At 35.8% G+C, this 22581-nt stretch overlaps 1 long non-coding RNA gene across 2 annotated transcripts in view; it reads left to right on the forward strand.

The window, feature by feature from the left end:
* The first annotated feature begins 3392 nt into the window (after positions 1-3392).
* The window catches only part of LOC128137855 (uncharacterized), an 86135-nt gene continuing 66946 nt past the window's right edge, over positions 3393-22581 (forward strand). For both annotated transcript variants that reach the window (XR_008233888.1, XR_008233885.1), the window contains exon 1: positions 3393-3560. This is a non-coding gene — a long non-coding RNA (uncharacterized LOC128137855). The remainder of the gene's footprint in view (positions 3561-22581) is intronic.

Raw genomic sequence — 22581 nt, forward strand, 5'->3', positions numbered from 1 at the left:
ATAAACACAGAAAAGCAAAAAACCAAATATCACAAAGGTACAGAAATAAGGACCCAGGAAAAAGAAATTTTTTATCCTGCTCAATAATTCATGTTCTCACTTTGTCACGCTGAAATATTTATTTTGAAGGAACACAGGCCAAAAAAACCCCAACTTTTTTTTTCTCCTCACATAAAATAATAACTGCAATCCAAAACAATTAAGGTTAATACTATGTATAAGTGAAAATTCCCTTTTCCAGGACATTTTCTAGGTTATACTTTGTTTCAGTGAGTTTCAAATGACAAGTCTGTCCGACACACTTCAGATATTAAACCAAAGGTTTCTAACCGCCAAAAAACCTTACCTGTCACGTATTAATTGATGGTTAACCAATATGCTGTCCCTGACAGTGAAAAATCACTGTTTCTTTTTCCTGAAAGAAGGAAGAAGTTGTCTGTTCCCTTCATCCCTGATGGAAGGAGGACAAATTATAGACTAGATAAATGTGATCTTGGCGCTTGGTTCTGTCTTGCCTACTGAATTATTCCTCTGGTTCCAATTTGGAAGGCAGAACTTGAAATTTAGGTCTTGCACGCAAGACCCCACTTTGCAGGCAGCATGCTGCCTAAAGGTACTTCCTCTGCCACTGCAGTACAGGAAGCACAAACTGTAGTATTTCTCCAGTTTTGTATTTGCTTGGCACTATACCTTAGGCAGTAGTGCAGGCTGTTGGCCGCTGGCCCGTATACTTCCTGAATACATGAGCTTGGCACAAGTAGTCCTAACAGTGTAGAGGGGCAGATTCCTGTCAAAAAAAAAAAGTGTTCAGGACATATATGAAGTAGCTGCATTTAAAAGTTTCATAGAAACCTAGAGAGACATACAATGACATATGGGAAAATATATTAGATCCCTTTGGAACTGCCAGCCACACTGACCACTGACAGTAGTGCGTTATAAAAGCCATGACTCATTATATGAGATTTCACTGTGGGTTTGGCCATTGAGTCTTGCAGTCTGTGAAACTGTACATCCAGTCCTCCCACAGAGTGCTCTCTGCTCCTTTCTCTCTTTCATCTGAACTGCTCAGTGTGGCTGTTTAAACAATAGTATGATTATTTAAATCCCAAGAGCAACAATATAGAATTGATAAGAAAACAAGTGAGTAAATAAATTACGAGTAACAGATGATGATCTAGTTCATGGTGTGCTAAGGCAAGAGGATAACCTACCCTGCTCGTGCAGGTAAGGATTTGTGGCCAGGTCAGGGGCTTTCTGTTCTCCCAGAAATATAGAAAACACTTCCAGTCCTTCCGCTGTGGCAGAAGAGCAGTGATGCACGCTGGAGGGAAAGGGCAGATAGTAACAACCAAAGAGTGGCTGTATGAGGTCAGCCCAGGAGAGACTCTCAAACCAAGCATTCCACCTCTGCCAAAGAGATGAGAAGAGGATCCCCTGGCAAAGGCAGGAGGTTTTCCTGAACTTCCAAGCATACTTCTTCCAGCCCGCAACAATTTGTGCCTCAGGTAGTCATTAGGCCATGCTATTTTCTCAGCTTTTTAAAAGTCCTTACATTGTTCAACTGTGGATTTTTTTAAACCCACATAAGATTTTAGTATCTACAACATCTTACAGCAAGAAGTTCCACAAACTAATTAAACATGTGACCATATAGTTACAAAAGAACCCAAACAACCCAACCCCCACATTTGTTTTCTGTCTGAATTCTTGTTTAATTTGATCTTCCATACTTCTTGGAGAAGACTGTTAATCATTGTTTTCCTCTTACCTCTCTTACCTTTTTTTATAATATATAGATGCCTATCTTTTTTCCTATCAACAGTCTCTTGTCCAGACTGAAGAATCCCAGGCTTAAGTCATACCAGTTGCTTTTCTCTGGACTTTTCCCAGTTCTTCCATAACTTTACTGAGTTGTAATCCAACTGCATACAATATTCAAGACACCAGTGCATCATGCATTTCCATGACAGCATGACAATGTTTTCTACTTTTTTATTTTCCTTATTGTATCTTGCATTTGATTCATTTTTTTCACTGCTCCTGAGCTTTGAGCTGATGTAGTGAAAACCCCAAGACACCACTCCTGAGAAAACATAAAGTCCATTGTTTTGTATGTGAAATTCAGATTTTTTTTCCATATGCATCACTGTATATCTATCTTTCTACACCTAATTTTATCTGCTATTTTATGGTACAATTGCTCAGTCTTTACCCCCCCGAAATTGTTCACAGTTCACTCCTCACTATCCTCAATAACCTTATATTGTGAAACTTCATTCTTCACCTTCCCAGACAAGTTGTGAATATATTGAACAAGGCAGGTACTAGTACAGATCCTGAAGTATTCTCTGCTGAAAGCTGCTCATTCTTTTTTCTGTTTTTTTTGACCTTGAATTCATCCTTGTAGAACCTTCCCTTTTAATTTAGAGCTGGAAGAGGAACCTTCTTGAATGCCTTAGAAATAGACAATTGTGCCTTCCTTTTCTACACGCTAGTTCATAATCAAGATCTGGATGTTCTGTTTTCCGGATGAACCCCAAAGAAAGCCTGTGTTGAGACCAATAGAGGAGAAGTATTTTCCTCTGTGATCATGACTGTTGCCAGTGAAAAGTGTACAGAGTAAAACTAGTGTAGATTTAGTTACTCCTAAAATAACACCTTTTATTTCTGAAATATTCAGCCATTTGCAAAGCATGAGGCAGTACAACCTGTATATGGTTGCTTGCATTATCCTCCTTTTACAATTTTACTTAGGATTCCAGCCAGGAAGAAACAAGTGGAGCCCATTTGCCCTTAGTCATTATATATCATAAGATATGCCAGAATGCTGACCAAAATGATATGTGTTCTACTTAATGTATTACATTTTGTGCTTAAAAGTAAAAAGATTTATTGATAAAATTATTTTGCCGGTGTTTGAAGTTGAATTCCTTCTCATTCATTCTTTCATTCTGTTCTTTGTGCATTCTTAATATTTGCAACTCAAAGGATGGACCCAAATTTTGCCCTCATTTTACACTGCGTTGAATCCAACGTGTAATGGACTGATCCAGCATGAGAAAAACACAAGTAACGTTATCTTTCTTAGAAACTGAATACCGGTGATTATCTGCTACTCTCCTTAAGGACGGCTGGGGAAATATATTCTAAGCATCACTAACAAAACAAGTTCTTTGTTCTTGGTCAGATTTGAAAAGGGACAACTTTTCTGCATGACTGATTTACAGTACTCAGAAAGCCATTATCTGTATCCCACTGGCAATTACTTTTGATTATTATGTATATGTATGCTTTAATAAGTGCTGCCTTTTGAAATCAGCTCCTCCTTAGACCTAATCTAGGAATAAAGCCATAATGCCAAGTTTATGATATCTTAGTGTGTTGCTATGGAAGTGATATTAGCAATATTAGAAATCCAGCACTGTGGGCTGTGTAGCAGTAGAATGTGATAGAAACTGAAAGCGTGGATGCGGTAGAAGAGGCTTTCATTTCAACACAAATATCTTTGATTCTTTGGAAAACCATCAGAGAAAAAGAGGACAGTATATCAGAGGACAGTAAGTATATTTAGATATTACAGTTTATCTTCATGAGGATGTCTAGAATGTAAGAGCATAAAGTTCTTAATTATCAAATATGTTTTCAACAAATAAGTTTAAAGGTTAAAATCACTGCACATGAATTAATATTCTTATTAAGAAAAAAGAAAGGAAGATCTTTTTACTGTTTGCTGTTGTGGTCACAGGCTTCTTTTTCTTTCAAGTTTTCTTAATTTTTTTATTTCTTTCTTTTCTTTTCATTTTTATTTTGCAATGGGAAGCAGACCAAGCAGATGGTAGCAACCTAGTTCTGTTCCTTTTTAGCTGTGATTATTTCCAGTGAGAGTTAAGGATGCCTGACTCTGTCCTGGGCCCTTGTACAGTAAGCCTGTTGATATTGAGTGATTATTGAATAGCTCTATAATATATATTTATGTGCAATTTAAGGTACAAAATGATCGGTTGAAGTTTGTTACAATGTGCTTAGATGCATGGAAAGCTGAAAGACTGAAGAATGGATCAATAAAGTCATTACTAGATGGAAAATGCTATGAAAACATATCGGTGATGTACGATTAAACTGAAGAACAAAAATCATATACAATAACTGGTTCCAGCTTTTGACAGGAAACATGAGCCTTCAGGCATAAATGACTGTGAATGGCAAAATGCAGCTGCTGCCTTCATTTGAATAGCCTAAGGAAGACAGGAGAGCAATCAAAACATGCCCCAGCAATAAGCAATCATTTCAGAGCTTTAGCTGACTGTAAAAGCAATAGCAAGTTAGACCCTGAAGAGTACTAGACAGAATCCTGTGATGTGGTGTTGCCAACCCCTTTGGAGGAGATACAGTGAATAAAGGCATATTCATGAGAAAGGGGAAGTTTCACAGGGAATTAAGCAGCTGCAGAACCCGCAGTCTCTGCATGAAGCATCACATACGTTCCAGTTTCTGCAGCTGCCCTTCAGCCTCTATTCAGCTGCTGAAACACCCATCTTTGCTTCCCTCTTTCTGGTCCTAACGAACACTCCCAAACAGCAACTCAGGACTGTTTGCATGTTCTGCAGCAATCGGCTGCAGTGCTAATAAAATCCGTTCTCAAGTGCGCTGTTTTACATTTACTGTTCCTTTTTTTCTTTTTTATTTTATTTTGCTAAGAACTTAAAAAGTGAGAACATACCATTTGCCCTAAGAATATGCTGGAGCTCTAGAGCTGTGCACACTAACTATCACAAATAAATTGCTGTTGTGAGTACAATTTAAGTGCAACAGTGGTTTCAAGAGGAAAGAAATTCCAGAGGAGGTGCAAACCAGAGGTAACATATCCTCACAGCTTAGTGCAGTGCCATTTTTTGTAAGAGCCCTGGAGATAATAATAGCACAAGTCTAAAAACAATAGGACCATATTAGCAACACACTGTCCCAGCTAAAAGCTCATTTTTATTTTCCTTCTGGTTTTGAGGCAGACTTGATCAGCAAGAGGTTGAAGGTCTGTATCATGCTGCCTGGTGTATTTTGCACACGTGTCCGCAGCTATCTTTAATCTTACTGACATCAAATAAAGCATTTTGGGAGAAGGCAAGAACAGGTAAAACAGTGTAAAATATAAAAATAAATTTATCTACACTATCAGAGGAGCATATTTTGTTGACCTAGCTCCAGATTTTCCTGCTTTACATAGCTCCATTTCTCTTCATTCACCATTCTCCTTTTTATTGCATTCCATAACTACCAGAAACAAATGAAATCCAAAAATTCTGTAGAGAAAAACAAGTTAAGCACCCCCAGCTGTTCACAGCAGCATGAGCTGCTGCTCCATTAATTCCAATATGTATGTGCACATGCCTCAAGCACAGCCTTGCCCTAGCAACTGCTAGGAATGCAGAATTATTGCTTATAATAAATCATCATAAGCCAATTGGAGCTCTGGATACCCTGGTGTTTTGACACAAGCTGTATGTGTGAGAACAGTATTTCCAAATGTTAAAAAACTATAGGACAACTTCATTTTGTTATTGTCTTTTTTGAACTTACTTTTGACTTCTGTCATAACATTATTCTTAAAAAAAAAAAAAGGAAAAAAAGAAAAAAGAAGAAGAAACAATTTCATTGCTAGTGTAAAGAAAAAAAAATTAAGTTGCTCATAGAAGTGTAGTACATTGTATAGCTTTGTTTACACGAGAAAGAATTTAACCCAAGAGCTGTATTAACTTGTGAAAGTTTCAACCATGCTTGTGTCACCATTCAGATGTTTGGTTTTGCCTGCAAATGAGTTCTGGATGAAGGCAAGTCAAAAAATAATGCTGTGTAGCAGAAATTGCTAAACTGACACCAAAGATATCATAAGTATTTGTGTTGCCCAATGACAATAAATAAATAATTATCTCCAAGTCTTCTTGAAAGGTACGGTCATCAATAATATGGCACCATTTTTTTTCCATAACAGATCATTTCATAATGGCTAACGGAGTGTTCTGCTTAAAATTTCTTGAAACAACATGGCCAATAGCTATATCAGGTAACATGTCATACTTGGAGAGTATGTAAGTAAGTAAGTAAGGAGCTCGTAAGTAAGGAGCTCATAAGTAAGGAGCTTTTCAGATATACCCAGAGCCTTATATAAATATAGGAAATACACCAGTTCTAATTGGTTTGGATTCACTTAGGTTGAATTGAGGTCTGGTTTATAAAACAAGCCTCATTTTTAATTAAGTCAATGTCCTTGCAATCTTTTGCACTATTTATCTATGTTTATCTATGTCAATTTAAACAAAACCTTAATTAATTTTTTAGTTGGAAGATACGAAGGTATGAAAAAGTTGTTTGGTTTGGTTTGGTTTTAAAAGAAAGCTCAAAACCTACTCCTGTTTGTTTACCTTACTCCACTTTGCTGTCTGTCAGGATCTAAGTTAAAACAGCTCCAGTTCCTTTAGCTGCAGCGAGAAAAATTCAGCTAGTGTTTGCAAGTGGCTTTCAAATTGCTACTGATATTTAGTAGCACGTTTTCACTGCACAGTTAACTAGACACTGGAGTTATAACTCACCTCAATCTCATCATCCACACAAAGAAGCTAGGTTTTAGTTTGCTCACCTATTTAAATAGGAATACAAGCAAGTGTTTAAGCACTGTCTTCCAGCTGAAACCCACTGGTGAGGATTTGGATAATGTCAATAAGCAAAGGATAGTCATACAGTGTTAGGGCAGGTGTCAAACATGGCTTTCAGTCACCTGTATATACTGTCCAGTGAGAAGCCAAAGTGTATCATGCAAGTCAGTGTAATGAAACATGGGAGCTTACTGGTCTGCATGGTCCAGTAATAAAGTGAGGTTGGGAGACAGTGAACACGGTGTTGTTTTGGGACTAAACAAACCTGCCTGTGTGAGGTTATTTCTAAAGAGTGTTCCAAACTGTGCTTATATTTTAAAACCTTACAAAACTTTCCGTACACAAAATCTAATTCCGAGTTTTGCTCAGTGTATGGACAATTTCTACACATTAGAGGAATTCACATTGTTAGCATTTACGTTAAGATACAAGCGTTAGTAAATGTGCTCTGCTAAATAGGTAACACATGGTTTGGGAAGAAATACAAAATAATACTGGAAAAACGTGATTGCTAGTATCTCTTAATAAAAACAAATTTTGAGTAAAATATCAAAACTGTTGAGCAAATTGAAGTCAGTGGTAGAAATGCCTTTGGAATTTGAATGTATGTGAAAAAAAATGTATATGCTTTCAGATGAAGATAAAGCACATTCCTGCTTATATGACATCTTATTTTATGAATAGTGTACCTTAGACTGTAAATGTAATGTGTTAAAGGAAAACTATCAAAATTGGAACTATAGAATAATTGCACTAAGATCAGGAAGTAGTAGTTATGTGGTTTATTTGACAGTTCATTGCTTTGTAGAGAGAGCCAGAGCAGGTATCTACTGATTAACCAAATGCTTTGGGGATAGTTGGTCTGAAAAAGAAAGCAAGCTTGAAGGATCAGGGAAATTACCTGCATCACTTCCATTAAGTGTATGCATGGTGCTAAACTTCCAGAAAAGGTACTGGGGGGGGACATAACCTATGGATGTTTAGCAAGAATCTTTATCAGAACATATAAATCAGAAAGCAAATTTTCACTGTATGTCTGTCTAAACGTTCATGCAGGAAAAAACAAGTGCATGTTTACAGAGCATGTGTTAAGTACAATTTAAAAAAAAAAACAAACAACTCCCTTCTTTCCACCATAACTTGATCTTTATTTCTTTACGGGCTGTAGATGAGCTAGTAAAAGAGCAAAGGAGAGATTTGCAGAAATACCTTTGCACACCCCCATGATGTAATGCATGCATAATAGAAGTGTGAAAATTAGTGTGTTTCTTCATTGGGTGAAAAAGATTTAGAAAATATATAATTTATGGGCTCCAAAATGTTTTAAACATTTGTTTCTGTAACACTAGTCCTTTGAACCCTGGATAGAAAAAAAAAAAATCATCCAAGTGACAGTTTTCTGCCTCACTTGCTCTTAATCGAGTTTACACTGTGGAAAAATCACAGAATAACTCTGGGTGTGATGCAGATGAAATGTAGTGAAATAAATCCCTGTGCAATGGATGCAGTTGTCAGAGCAACCACACTGTGGAATTGCTCTGATGAGAATCAGAGTAGTTTAGTTTAACCCGTTTTAGTAATTTTTTATCTTAATTCCTTTACAGTCAGGGCTTTATTTCTCAAGCTGAGCAGTGTTGGCACCAACAATCCAAGAGAAAAAAAAAAAAGACCAAGCCAGTGTTAGTTCGAAACCATTGTAGCTAGAAGTTAGTGCCCAGCACTGTGAATCTGGAGACTGAAGTAAAATTTGTCTTCTCTAAATTTAACGTGAGCTTTATTGTAGTTTGAGATTAACCTTGAATTCAGTGGCAGTTCTACAGCTGACTACATATGACCTTGATTTGACTTTGGTGAACTCATGAAATTCCCTGTCTGTAAACTGGATGTCATTTTTCTGCTTAAAATGGATGCTGTGAGACTTAACTAATCAGTATTTTTTGCTTATAAGGAGCATGAGGTTCTTGTAACAACAAAGCCTATAAACAGCCAAAGCAGATAAAATCTTCATGAGTATTGCAAGGGAGAAATCACAGGCCAAATTGTTTAGTTAAATTTTAGTTATGCACTAAATTGCAAGTCATGCCTTGCCAGAATTATTTTGATAATCTTAAAAAAATTTCTTCTTGAAGAATGAGAGTGAAAATGTAGGGAGTTGTCTTCTGTGCTGGTGTTAGAAAGCTTTCTTTATCTCGATACGGTTTTATTTGGATGTTGAAAGGAGGCTGGAGAGGAGAATATATTTCTCCCGAGGATTGTTAAATGCTGGTACTGCCCTAGTGTCCCACAATAGGATTATTATTGTTGTTATTATTATTATTATTATTAGTTTAGCTCTGATGATTTTCATTATACTCTTTTGATTGTACTTTAATAAATGAAAGAATATTTCATTTAAGTTATTGCTTATATAGTTGTGACCTCAATTTTTATATATTTATATACACATACCATGGGTATATACATTCGATTTAAACTATCTAATAATTGCTTGGAACATTACATTTGTTGATTGCTTGCACAATGTTTGTACCCAAAATTTTGGGGGGAATAAAATTGTAAAGGTCAAGTTTATCATATTCTAGGTTAACAGATACTGAGTTTGAGTTAGCACATCATTGCATGAAAATGTAGATGTCTATTCTGCATTCCATTTTAACAGTTGAAAGAAAAGTTAGTCTACTATTGAATTTTCTCATGTGAATTACATTACATGAGCACAGTGCTTTGAAAATGCTTCATCAATTCAAAATAAAGTTCCACGTTCAGTTTCCATGTGTTCTATGATACATTCAGCCTATAAAACCAAATGTTTTATAATAGCTGTACTGAATCTTAGTATTGGCCAGATAAGAATGTCCTCAAGAGACTGATCTACACTGACTTTTCTCCCATGACTCCAGAGCACAGCTTCCTCATCCATTTGTCTTACCCTGAAGTTCCTTTTTGTTACTCTCCTTTCTTCTAGAAATACTTATAAACTCAGTCACAAAAGTCTATGCATTTCTCGGTTCCCCAATGTACTGGTATTTGAGATATACATCAAATAACAAGCAAGATATTGTGGGATGTATGTTGTGTCATACACCTCCTAATTGGTTGTCATTACTGCATGTCTATCATAAATCCTCCACTTATTACAGTGCTTGGGCTCTCTGCACCACACAGTCAACCATGTCTCCATCCCAGGCGTAAACTCCCTCCTTTCTTCAACACTCACTCTTTTTCTAATATGCCGCTTTCTGTTAGCCTTGGCTGATGTTGCATCATTCAGACCATGATTGCTTGTCATCGTCCTGCTGGGAAGGATGTTTCCTGGGCTGAAACACTGTGTGCAGGTATGTGATGTATCTGTACAAAAATGATAGCCTGGCATCTTCCTTCTCCATCTCTCCTTGATTCCTACACTGCAGCAGATTTTTATGATCTTCCCTTTGATGGTGGCTGTGGTCTTCAGGAACCCAAAGCCAAATATGGGAAAAATTATGTATATGATTTTTTTGCCCCCCCCCCCCCCTTTTTTTCTCTTCCTTTCAAAGTGCCCCATGCTTTTAGGAAATCAATTAATGCACAGATTTAAATGCTTTTATAGCAAAGCAGCATCAAGGTCACCATTGCCATGTTACGGGTAACATTTTTATATTCATTTAAACCACTTTGATGCAATACTGAAGTTATACAGGAGGGTCTGTTTGAAGACATGCTTCTCCCTTTATTCCTCCAGCAATAGCGTCTTGTTAGTAGGCTTATGCTATGACCCGTGAATTCTGTGCCCATCAGTTCAAGCTGGATTTATATTAAAGCTATCTAATTCTGAGTGGATAGAATTATTTTCATTTCTATTGAATTTTTTGGTGGTTAGTTGGTGGCAGGTTTAGTCTGGTTTACTTGTGGTTTCTCTTCTGTTACCTAGCGTACTCCTATGGAATAGTTTAATTTACTGCATTAATTTAAGCGAAGTTTTAACTGAGTTTTGAAGCTGATTGATATTTTCTAGTTATAGGAATCTCTTTAGGTGAGCTGTTAAATACCGCACTGTTACCATGGGTTCAGTTAGAATGGTATACTAGTTAAATGTTGAAGAGTATGATCATTTCTGTCAGTATTTCCTATTCTCTGTATATATCTTTCAAATTTGTAACTTTTTCAAATCAAGTAGAAGTTGTTTATATCATGAAGAGATGACTTTTTATCAATCTAGAGAAAATATCAAGCTATTTAGATTAATTTGTGGGGGTTTGACCTTGGCTTAAGTAGGAAACTTATATTCATTATATTTAGGAAAGGTAATAAATGGATTGGAAGGCTTAGACTGTATCATTTATCTTATATGACTTTAACAGTTAGGCTATGATTCTAATCAAAAAATGTCACTTTGGATTTTAAATCTATTTTTATCACCCAGAACATCTCATCTGTCAATATTTGATTAGAGGTCCTTGCTGCTTCAAACAGCTTTTCTCTGTCTGACAGATAATCTGAAGCTCTGAGACCATCGATCGAAGCTTCATCTCTAGGAGGGGAAAAAAAAAAAAGAGCTAGAAAGAGCTAGGAGATAATTTTGGATGACACTTCAACCTGTGACTTCTGCCTTGAGCCCAATAGAAAGGCTGAATCTTTCTGTCTTATCACTGCAACGACAGACTACTCCTGTATTGATTTAAACAGAGAAGTTCAAATAAGTTCCAGCTTGATTATTTCTTCATAACATCTCATCTGAGTTTAAGGGAAACTATGCTATTTTTTTTTTCTTTTCAGCCTCACTTTTTCTCCTTTTAATTTTCAGTGCAGTAGAATGTAAGTCACTGGTCTAACACAGGTACTTGGTATGCCTGTCCACTATGCTACACATATGATAAGAAACTTTCTGTTCAAGCACCGTCTTTGACATGATTACTTCATTACAATACAGTAACTGTCCTGACGATGAAAAAGAGGCTAAAATTTCAGTCTAAGATATATGTAAAATCAGAAACATAAATTGATTGTTGTTGGAGATCCTGAAAGGTCTTTTATGCCTACCTGCTATAGTGACAAGTGCTTGTCTAATCTGTTCATGAATATGTCTTTTGAGAAAAATTGTAAAATATTTCTTGGTACCTGTAGGAAAAAAATACTGCATTTAATGTTTTCAAACATTCAGTTTAGTTCACAAATCTGTATTTGATAGTAAGTAGCTCAAGCATATTTTCCCCACACAGCAATTCTGAGTGCTGAAAATCAGGTGTTTATTGATATGTACCATAAATACAGCGGTAGATTTCTACCTTTAATTATTCCAGTAATTTTTAAATCTAAAAGCATAGCTTGCATGTATTGCTTACTCTTCTTAGAAGGATAACTTGTGAGTTCTTCCTTCTACTGGCATATCTGGATCCTGGATAAGGTAAATTCAGAGCCTAACAAGCAGAAGAGTTTTAGCTGACTAAACAAAAGCTATTGTGCATATTTTATGATTTTATATTCATATCTTCTGTGTTGAAATTTGACAGTATTCTAGGTTTGAAGTTAGATTTTATGTCAGACAGAGAAGTGTTAGTGAAAAGCTAAAAGGAAGGTGAATCTTGCTATGCCTGGGAATATTTAGCACAGACATAGAAAGAGTCAAGCTTTTTGTCTGGTATCAGAATGGAAAGGTATTGATATTAGCCAAAATAATCAGGGACAGGAGTGAGTACCTGAGATTGCAAGACATCTAAAGATGTAGGGTCAAACTTATTCAAACCAATCATACTTGAAAACAAGAAATACAACCACTAAAAATTTGCCAGAAATTCTTTACAAAGAACTCAGCTCTGTTGACATTCGCATTAACAGCTAAGGATTTGAATGCAATATGTAGATAGCTGGAAGCCAACATAGGACTCAAAGGGGTTGTTCATGAATTTAACTGTAAGGTTAGAACAGTGATAGAGACCCTCAGTAATAGGTGTCCAAACAAATGTACATCAGAGATACTCACAATTATTAGATAATTCATATCTAATTAAGCTCTTCTTTGGGTTTCTGAACTAATGACCTGATTAATTTTGACTTGCAGCTTTGTCAGCTATGTTTTTTCCTTTTATACATCCATTTTTGAAGCAAATTCACAGTATGAGCACAGAGTAGTGGTTTGCACACATCACAGAAATGCTATTATCTTCCTTGACTGAAATGTTTCTTAATCGTTCCTGTGAAATGCAATATTGTATCTACTTCAAGTAACCTGAGAGTTCCTTGCTGATTTAAGTTTAGATTAATCTGCTCTGTCAAAAGCCTTGGAAAACAATTAATAGCTTAGATTTATTGGCAAGAATGGGCAGCAATTGTTAATTTTAACCAAGCTTCATGTTGAGTCTGAAGATTTTTGAAGCTCAAAGCAGTAACCAAGAAGAATGATCCTGCTCAGATTCTTGCAGTTCCAAAAGCTGCCAGCTGAAGAGTAATGGGTAACTTTACAATTAACTCAGTTAAGTTGAGTCATGAAATAACATTTAATGGTAGTCTGTATTTCCCAGCTCCCTGAAAAAAAGGATCTTGGGTATTATGATGGAAATTATGAGTATAGGAGCAAGAGAAGGTAAGAGCAATAGGAGAAACAAAATTAAGAGAACCTGTCTTTCTTTTGAAGAGAAGGAAAGCTGTTTATAGTGACAGATATGCACAAAACTTTCTCTGGGCCCAGATTTAAAAGATGATTAATTACTACAGAGGAAAAAATATATTTAATACACTTTCATTACTGCAGGAATGACAATGTCATTTTAAGTGATATATTGAATCTGCTGCATATTTAATTTCTAACAACCATAGCTATAAGCAATATTACTTAACCAAGGTAACAAAATTCCCATATTTGCATCAGTCATTTATACTATGTTAAAATGTGGGTGAATAAGCAGCAGTTAAGTAAAGATCAAAGATCATCCAGCTGTTATGCTCTGGAGAGCAGGTAGAAGAATAAGAAGTCAGTTCTCTTTCTATATACTAGAAAATCCCCTCCTAGAAGAGAAAGTTGGGTTTGGGATTTTTTTTTTCCTGTCTTTTCGTTTGTTCATTGATGTGTCATACATTGGGTTCAGCAGATGAAGTTGTGAATTTCTTTTTTCTTTTCTCTACTTCCATTTGCATTGTATCAATCTATTCCAACTCCAGAATTTCCAGCATCTTTCCTTGCTTTTCTGTGGCAAACATCCCTGCTTTACTTGTTTCAGAACTATTTTCAGATCGCCTTGCAAGATGAGATGGTGACATACTGTCATATACTGTCATACATGGAGATTAAGGTCAAAATACCATTCAGTTTGGTTGACAAACTGAGCTACCCGTGACCTGTTTTCTAGACTGTTTAGCATCACAAATAGCTCAATGGTACAGTAGTTTAAAGCAAAGCTCCTGCTGACTTCTGTTGCAGATGTTACTCTTCAGTATGTCTGCATATCAGGATCATAGGTCAGAAATCAGGTGATCACTAATTATGTGTCCCTATTTAATGGCCATCCATGAAAAGTCTATTTTAAATGGCTTGTTCATTAGCACATAGGAATTCAGTAGCTAAGGAAAAAATATGATTGAGTTCTATGGGTTTTCATTCAGCTGCTTTAATTGTGAGATTGTTTTTGTGTGGTTGCTATAATCCCAGGTTTATTCTAGAGAAGCTGAGGTTGGGGAAGGAAGAACTGAGACTGAGGAGATGGGCTCCTATTATCAGTGTTAATAAGCAGCCTTGGATCTTACATGGTCCTCAGATGCTGCCAGGAAAATACCTGGTGGCCTCAGTCTGAAGCATTCTTAGTACAAATGAAATTTATCAGTTACAGTAAAGCTATCTTTTCTAAGCACATTAAGTTTTTATTTTTAAAAGCAGATAATTTGGGCAGACTTCCACGGGCATGGCTAGCTCATGCTTCCTATAAGAACATTCCCTGCTATATTTTCACAGCCTGCTTTGAAACCATGGTATTTCCATAGCTTTCCAACTAATAGTTGGTGAGAATCAATCACTAATAAGAATTTCTTTTAATGTTAGGGAACAACACACTTTCTCTAAACTGCTTTTGCTAAAATTAAGACAAAACAAATTAAAGTAATCTTGCATGGAAAATTTCAGCCTTAATGATTCTATTGTGTCAAAATTATAGATAATTAAAACCAGTGCCTTAAAAAAACAATACTAGGAAAACCAAAGGTGATACTCTCAGTTCCACAGTTCTAATATTTAACGACAGAAATTAAAAGAGGAGGGTTTTTGTATCTTTCCTCTTGCAGCAAAATACACTGTGTTCTGAAACCCCTGAAGTGAGCTGAAAACCTGTCACTAGTTGTAAATGGGCTTTAAACAAAGCCCATAATGAAGCCACAAAATAACTTTTACAAAATTTCTCATCAGAACAGACATTTTTCATTCTCTATAGGATACAGTTAGAAAGAGCTTTGCTGAATTTACATTTGTAATTGTTTCTTTTTATTCCAAAGCACTTTGTCCATCAGTTCAGTTCTTTGATGTAGTTTTTATAATATTGTTAAGGCAATTGGCCAGTCAAGTTTCTTTATACCTTTCTCAGCAGGTGGGTTGTTGGGTGTCCCATCTCACAAATGCTAATCTCTTTTAATTTTTTTGAAACTTTGGTTATTCAATTAAGTTCTCCACTGTACCTTTGAGTGAAAATGTGTATATGTGCATATATATATGTATGAATACATGTTTTGCTGTATACACACACACGCACACACACATATATGGATATACACCAAAATGAACCAAAATATTTCTGGGTTTGCTTTCTGTGTTCAAGAAAAGAACTGTCACTATGTAGTAGCTGCTCATAGCTAACCAGATAGGAAAACTCTCAACTTCACTATTCTTGTGTGCACAGATATATTGACAGAAAGCTGGGAGGCTTTCACATCACCGAATAAAACTGGTTTAATTTAAAGGTAAAGAAGTATGTCAATTATATGACAGATTGATAGGACACAAACTGTTTAAGGAAATGTCTATCAGGTATGCTTACAGATTTAGCTTCCAGGAAGAAGATGCAGCTAGGAATGTAGTACTTTGATGGTTATATTAGTCAAGCTTTTAAGAAATCATATTCTGATGCTGTTATGCTTTTGAGAGACTCTTTCCTAATCTAATGTTATTTTTTCATATCTTGATAAATAAATCCCTTAGAACTTTCCAGAGAAGTGCAAAGCTTCCTTATTTTTCCTTTTTAATCATGCTTTAAAGTTTAATAAGGATTTCTATCTTTTATTAAATGGTCAAAAAATTCCAAGAAAAGTCTATTATTCATTACTAAATTCTACCATGTATCATTATATAACCATGGAGACTAGTAAGACTCCTGAAGCTTTAAGTCTCAGCATTGCTCATAATGCTGTCTTCTTTTAATATTTGTAGGAAAATGCCAAGGTGTTTCCCCAAACCCAAAGCTGTTCTTTCTTACTTGCCTAAAATTAAATAGTAGGAATTTACAAGATATCTCCTTTTCTGTGTATGAGAACAGATTTTTTTTGAAAACTCAGAAACTTGAACCTTTCTAGAAATACCTTGCTATTCTTATTTAAAGTAAAGCTATAAAGTACAATTAAAGGTCCTCAGGACTTTTCCTGGACAACCAAAAACTAGAAAATATCAAATTATATTGAACATCAAGGAGCTGAAATATGGGTACAGAAACAAAATGAACATCTGTAGAGCTTCAGTTTTACTACTTTATGTTCATTTAAAATGAGAAATAATTATCTCCTCATCTTTCAAAACTGATGAAACCATAAATGTCCTGTATTATATTGATGCACAGGAGATTCCGGTCTCTTGAGCAAGCATACTCATTTTGTTGTTTGCATGTTTGAATGTCTGACAGAATGTGAGTCAATGGTAAAGAAAGTAAAATGAGCTAGCTGAACTTTGGTCATTCCCCATGCCTTGCTGTATATAGCCTGTATTTTCCAGGGTTTCAGGTTCAGTTTCCATATCTGTGAATGAGAGAATCTTATTTCAGACACCTTGTGAAGAAGCAGTCTTGACATATTACTTCAAAAGGGGAAACTTGGGTTGAAATAGATTACTGTGTGGATTATACTCTAGATGTACATATATCACTTCAGTCTTATTTGAATGTTCAGGTTCAGGAACAGCTTTCTGCTGAATCTAGTACTGACCTTAACGTCACCATGAGTAGTCACGCATCCTATGAGAGAACTGGATGCTTCAATGGAAATATAAATGGAAGCTGTTTGGAAAATGCAGTGTTAATACTTTCATCTTGTTTAAAGGAAAAGCATTTTTCTGACATATTGATCCAACTGAATGCCACTAGGTGGATGTTAGGAGCTCTCTATTTTGATATCTTAGTGGTTAGTAACAAAAAGGAGTATGTGAATTTTATATTTTAAAAAATTGGAAAAGCATACAGTGAAAAGTACCCAGAAAAACCAATCATTTAGTCACAAACACTCCTAAACCTCCAAAATATGTTAATGGTTTTACAGGTAAATGGGTTTATAGTTTCAAGTACCAAAGAAATTTGTTTTTTCTTCTGGTAATTTTAATCAATTCTTTTGTAATACCTGCTGAAGCTCACTCTAAATTTGACAAAGTTTTCTTTACAGAAATGTAGTTGTCAGCTAAAAAGAAATAATGGGGGGTTTTAATTCCTATCGCTAAAAATCTTCTTTTTAGTTTGGATATTTGACCTTTAGGATGGTATTTTCCTTTCATTCTGTATTAGGTTTAAGACCAGGCAATGCATTCCAAACAAAATCAATGAATCACAGAAAGAGATACATGATAATACTGCTCAAGAAATATTTGTATTTGGTTCTGAGGTTTGTAGATAAATATTCTGTAAGTTTGGAGAAATGAATATATCTTTATTAAGTACTATTTTTATGCCAGTGAAATGGAGATCATTCCATAAAAATTTTATTGCATACATCAGTCCTTAGTTGCTATTACAGAAAATGTTAAGTTTCTATTCTCTAAACTGCTTTAAAGACAGTGTGAGCAGCACCTTTTTCAATGCATGCTGGTGCAAATTCAAGAAATCAATGGTAACATTTTTGCATTTGAAAGTAACACAGCTGCAGTTCTGATGTTGTGGTTGAAAGATGACAAGAGGTGTACAGTAGGACTAGATCAATGACTAGTATTTTTTATTCATGAGCTTCATTGTTTCCTTTGCTCTGGCTAATCCACTCAGTGTCATTCTTGACTCCTCTCTATTCTCTTTTGCAGCCCAGTAAGCCTTCTTTCCATTTTATCATCAAAATCCATCCTTTCCTCCTTTCTGTTTATATCCTTGTGGACAATTTGTCCCTTCTTCCTTTGTACCAAAAATTTGAATACTTGATATGTCTTTTTCTCCCACACTTGCTTCTTTCTGTTCAACTCTGGGGTTTTTGCCTTCATATCTCTTGCAGAATCAAATTCAAGCTCTCTGCCATGATTTTAATAAAGGGTCTTGCCTCACATGTCTAAACTAATAACTGCCTCTTGTTCTTTATCTTCTCTTGCTTCACATTACTGGTTTGTTTCTCATTGCTACTCTTCTTGCTTCCTGTGACATGAATAGTCATTCTATTATGTACTCTTATCACAAAGTCTTTCTAAATATACTTGCTTCGAGAAAACGCCTTATTCCTTTTGTTTCCAAAACTTCCAGTTCTTATATTTCTGTAGCAAAGTGTGTAGAGGATAGTATTCCTTATTAGCAGTGATATTGATAAGTTAGCATGCTAAAATGAAGAGTAGGTGATGTGACACAAGACTGACTGAACTGGCAACATAGGTTCAGATTCTCTGACCCTGTTTTGGTTGTTTTCCCTGACCTGCTACATTAGTTTTACAGCTTCAGCTGTTTTAGATGTAATGATTTACAAAACACAGAACATCAGCTGCCAAAAAAATGTCAGAGAGAAATGACTAATGTCCCTTTTTAGTAGGGAGGCTTGCTTTTTCTTTTTTTTTTCCTTTTACTTTACTCTTTCAGGCATGAATTATTCTATAGTATATTAAATGAATATGCTGTTGGTCCCCAGATTTTCATCAGTAATGAAGACTAAGAGTAAAACCCCTGATCTGAAACAAAGCCTAAATGATCCTTCCTACCAAAAGAGATATTAAAGGAAACAGGAGAAATCTAATAAATGAAATCTCTCCCATCTTCACCCTTGAAATGGCTGGTCTTAGATATGGTGTGCTCTGCAAAGCATCAGTATTCATGCCAGAGTAAACTGAATTAATAGCGCTGAAAAATGAATTATTTCATAGCATAGATTTTTGGTTTTTTCTACTGCAGTCATTTTAAAAGAGAAAATGAAAACTCATGAACTTTCTGCTATGAATTATTTTCTTTTTTATAGTATTTAACTTCACTAGGCCATCATTGTGCATGTCATTTCTGATGGATAAAATATTCCTGCAGCTGTACAACAATATAATTAAACATGTTTCCTGCTTTTGATGGATAAATTACTGGAAACATTTATATGGTGGAACAACTGCATTAGCCATCATTTCTTTGTCTGGTATATTGCACTAGAGAGCTTCATTCCTCTATACATACTATAACATGAAATTGTGGGGAGGGAAATCGCAATCAGATTAAAATAGTTGATAGGAGTCTTTTTAGTTTTGACAGTGGAGGTTTCTCAGGGAGTGCTGGTAAAATATTGTTTAGGAAATAAAAGGTCTGTTTTCAGTTTGCTTGAAAGGAAGTTAATCTATTAAATGTCAAATTTGCAAATGTGATTTTAGAGTGTGTCAAAATTTGAGATTTTCCTTTCTTGGGGAACTGTAAATATTGCTGTTAGTTTTAACCTTGAAAATTAAATTATACAAGTTGAGTGTTGAAAAAACACCAAAATTTCCAGTTGAAACATTTGTGTGGGTTTGCTTCACATTTAACCTGCATTCTTCAAGAATTTTATCCCACCACTCTCGATGGGATCACTCAGTCCCAGCTAATCTGCATCTTCTTTCATGCTCCGAGAAGATCTGACTTACAGGAAGCACAGCAATATTTCGGTAAGTGGGGAGACTCTGTGACCAGATTGGACATCTTACCAACCTAAACCTTAGAGACAAATATGGAACATGAAACACCTGGGATGCATTTTCTAAGAGACACCCCAACAGCTCAAAGGAATGCATATATTAATATCCCGTGATTGGTATATGCAGTGCAGATCCCTATCCTATGAACTTGGTGGATTTACACTGGGGTGGTTTTGTATTTTTTTTATTTGCACCTTTTCCCTCCCCCCTTAGATGTCAAATTGCTCTTACAAGAGCAACAAAGCAAGTGGGGCTACCCTGCTCACTTTCCAGTAGGAATACCTCTGGAAGACTGGTAGGAAGGAAGACAAGACAGCCACGCTGTTAGCACTGCGCCATCAGAGTTATCAGGTAACACTGTAAGTTGTGTAGTGCACTGCTGGGGGTAATTCCTACTTCTGTATTACAGTATATGGCTACTAGTGTCGCTTTGGTGTAACTGCTTTGGTGTGCTGCAGATCAAACCTAAAGATGCTGTGGCATTACACAATTAACACAGAATGCATTAATCGGGGATTTAGCATTTGCTGTCAAAAGGAAACTAAACTGCAGTAACAGTATCTTGGAAAAGGGGGATCTGAATTATATTTGTAATAGCTTGTGGTTCCTGAGCCAGGAAAGGATTTATCTTCCAGCTCTATAGATGATCAGTATCACCACTTCAGCTGTTTGACCGTTTAATATAGCAAAAATCTTGTGTGCTCTTTTCCACTGTTGTTTGTCCTTATTTCCCTTCTCTTTTTGGATGGTCAACTCTAAACACAAGTCCACCTGAGTCCTGTCATGAAAATCATTACCTACAGCTTTCCAGATACAGAAACACCAGCCACAAGGACAAGGGAGACCTATGAAGACTGGCATCAATGTGACTCTAGGTGGAAGAAAATTTGGCTTTTTTTCTTTTGTATAGGACAAATTCTGCTTGCCACAGCCCTGTCAGTATTCCACAAAACAGTCAGATATCAAGCTCCATTAAAAAATTGCTTCAGCAAACACTAGAAACTTCTTTAGAAGGAAACTTTTTCTCTCCATTGAGACTACATTCCTAAGCCATGTGTCCAAAGCGTATACAGACATTCCCATAGCCTCCAAAGTATTTAAAGCAGAACAGGCCGTTTGAACTAACTGGGAGATTTTTATTATTATTATTTTGAGTTTTTCATGGTAATGAAAAGTCCTTTGAGATGGTTAGCAGTGGAATAAATGCATCTTACCAGACTCTTGGCTTGGCACTGTGCATTTATAGATGATACAAAGAGCATGCACTATAGGAGAAAAGGAACAAAGGTGACAGAAGGGAGTACAAGGGAAATGAATGGGAGGCTTTTCTGAGATCGATTCCTGCATTAACAGCTGAAGCATCAGCTCTGGAACCCAATAAAGTGCACATGACAGATATCGTTGTTTTAAGTGAGTTTCAAATATTACTTCAATTTCTTCTTTAGATACAAGTCTCCTCTTATTAGTTCAAGTATTTGTATTCCCCAAACTAAAATGAAATATGAGATGTTTGAAACTCATCCATGATGTTTATCCATGATAAATATGCCTAAGACCGTTCTACATTAACAGAAATATCTATGTTCTACTAGCAAAATGTTCAAGCAAATGAAGAGGTGCTGTCTTCTCTAGGAATTTCCAGGAATAAGCTGGAAACTTAGATCCTGAAGTGTTACAATGGGCTTTCCTCCTATAGATCAGCTAGTCTGTGGAATGGATGTATTTTGCCATCCAGATATACTCCACTGACCTTGTGATAATCTGAAGTGCATTTCTGAATGCCTCATTCAGTGTAAAAATAATAGATGCATTTTGTTGTTCCTTTTACCTCGCTTTATATTTATATGCAATTCAATGGTGAACAACTAGTTGGAAGATACACAGTTTTTAAGATGGTGCACCAGAACCGAGATGCATGCAAGAGGATATGCCTGTGTACTCTACTACTGTCTTCCAAAGCACTGTTTTTATAAATTCCATAAAATAAGGAATTTTAATAATTGGTGGCGTAACCTTGAGTAAAGCAGTCACTGTGTTTTGAAGCCAAACTATGACCAGTAGTGTATGTGCAGAATAAGATTTGAATGTAACTTTGAGCTCAAAAAATTTATTCAAGTGTCTGTTTTCTTATGTGACTGTGCCCAAAAGAGAAATACCACCTGCAGGTCCAAATAAGAAAACCAACCACTTTAATGTTGTTGAAGGGTTACATTGCATATTATTTTTCATGTAAAATAGTGAAATTTAAACATACTTCAGAGAAGTGGTAATCAGGAATTCATGCCATTAGTGAGAAAATCTGGCCATATGTTATTGAAAGTTGCTAGTATACTTTGTTTCACTCTCCAATGTATAGTCAAGCACACATTTTTACAGCCCTCAGTGTCTGTAGATACTCATTCTCTCTGCCTCAAAGGGAGATTGATCTCTTTTGTTGCTTGGCCATGTATCTAAATAGGTAAGCGGAAAAACTTACCAAATCTTTGACCTATATAAAAAGAGTTACTTCTGCTGCTAAAGGCAATGAATAATAGCAAGAGTGGAAAAGTTACACCTTACCTGAATTGCCTGAATATTTGTTTGAACAGAAACACTGTCCAACAGTTGAAGAATTTGATTCAGTGATGAATACTGCCAACTACTTATTTTTATAGTCAAATCACTTCACTGATTGTACAATTAAAAATAATGAAGATCTTCCTTTAAAATATGGATGTTTTTACTTTTGCTTGTCTGTTTTTTCAAAAGCTGATTTCTCATTTTTTTCATATAAAAACATGAATCTACGAGAGAAAAAAATTGGAAGGTTATTGGTGACGTCAAGGGTTGAATGGAAGAAATTACACTACCTCTAATCCGTCATTATTTTGCCTGATACAGTCGTAAAGA

Source organism: Harpia harpyja, chromosome 2 (assembly GCF_026419915.1).
Source record: "Harpia harpyja isolate bHarHar1 chromosome 2, bHarHar1 primary haplotype, whole genome shotgun sequence".
NCBI lineage: Eukaryota > Metazoa > Chordata > Aves > Accipitriformes > Accipitridae > Harpia > Harpia harpyja.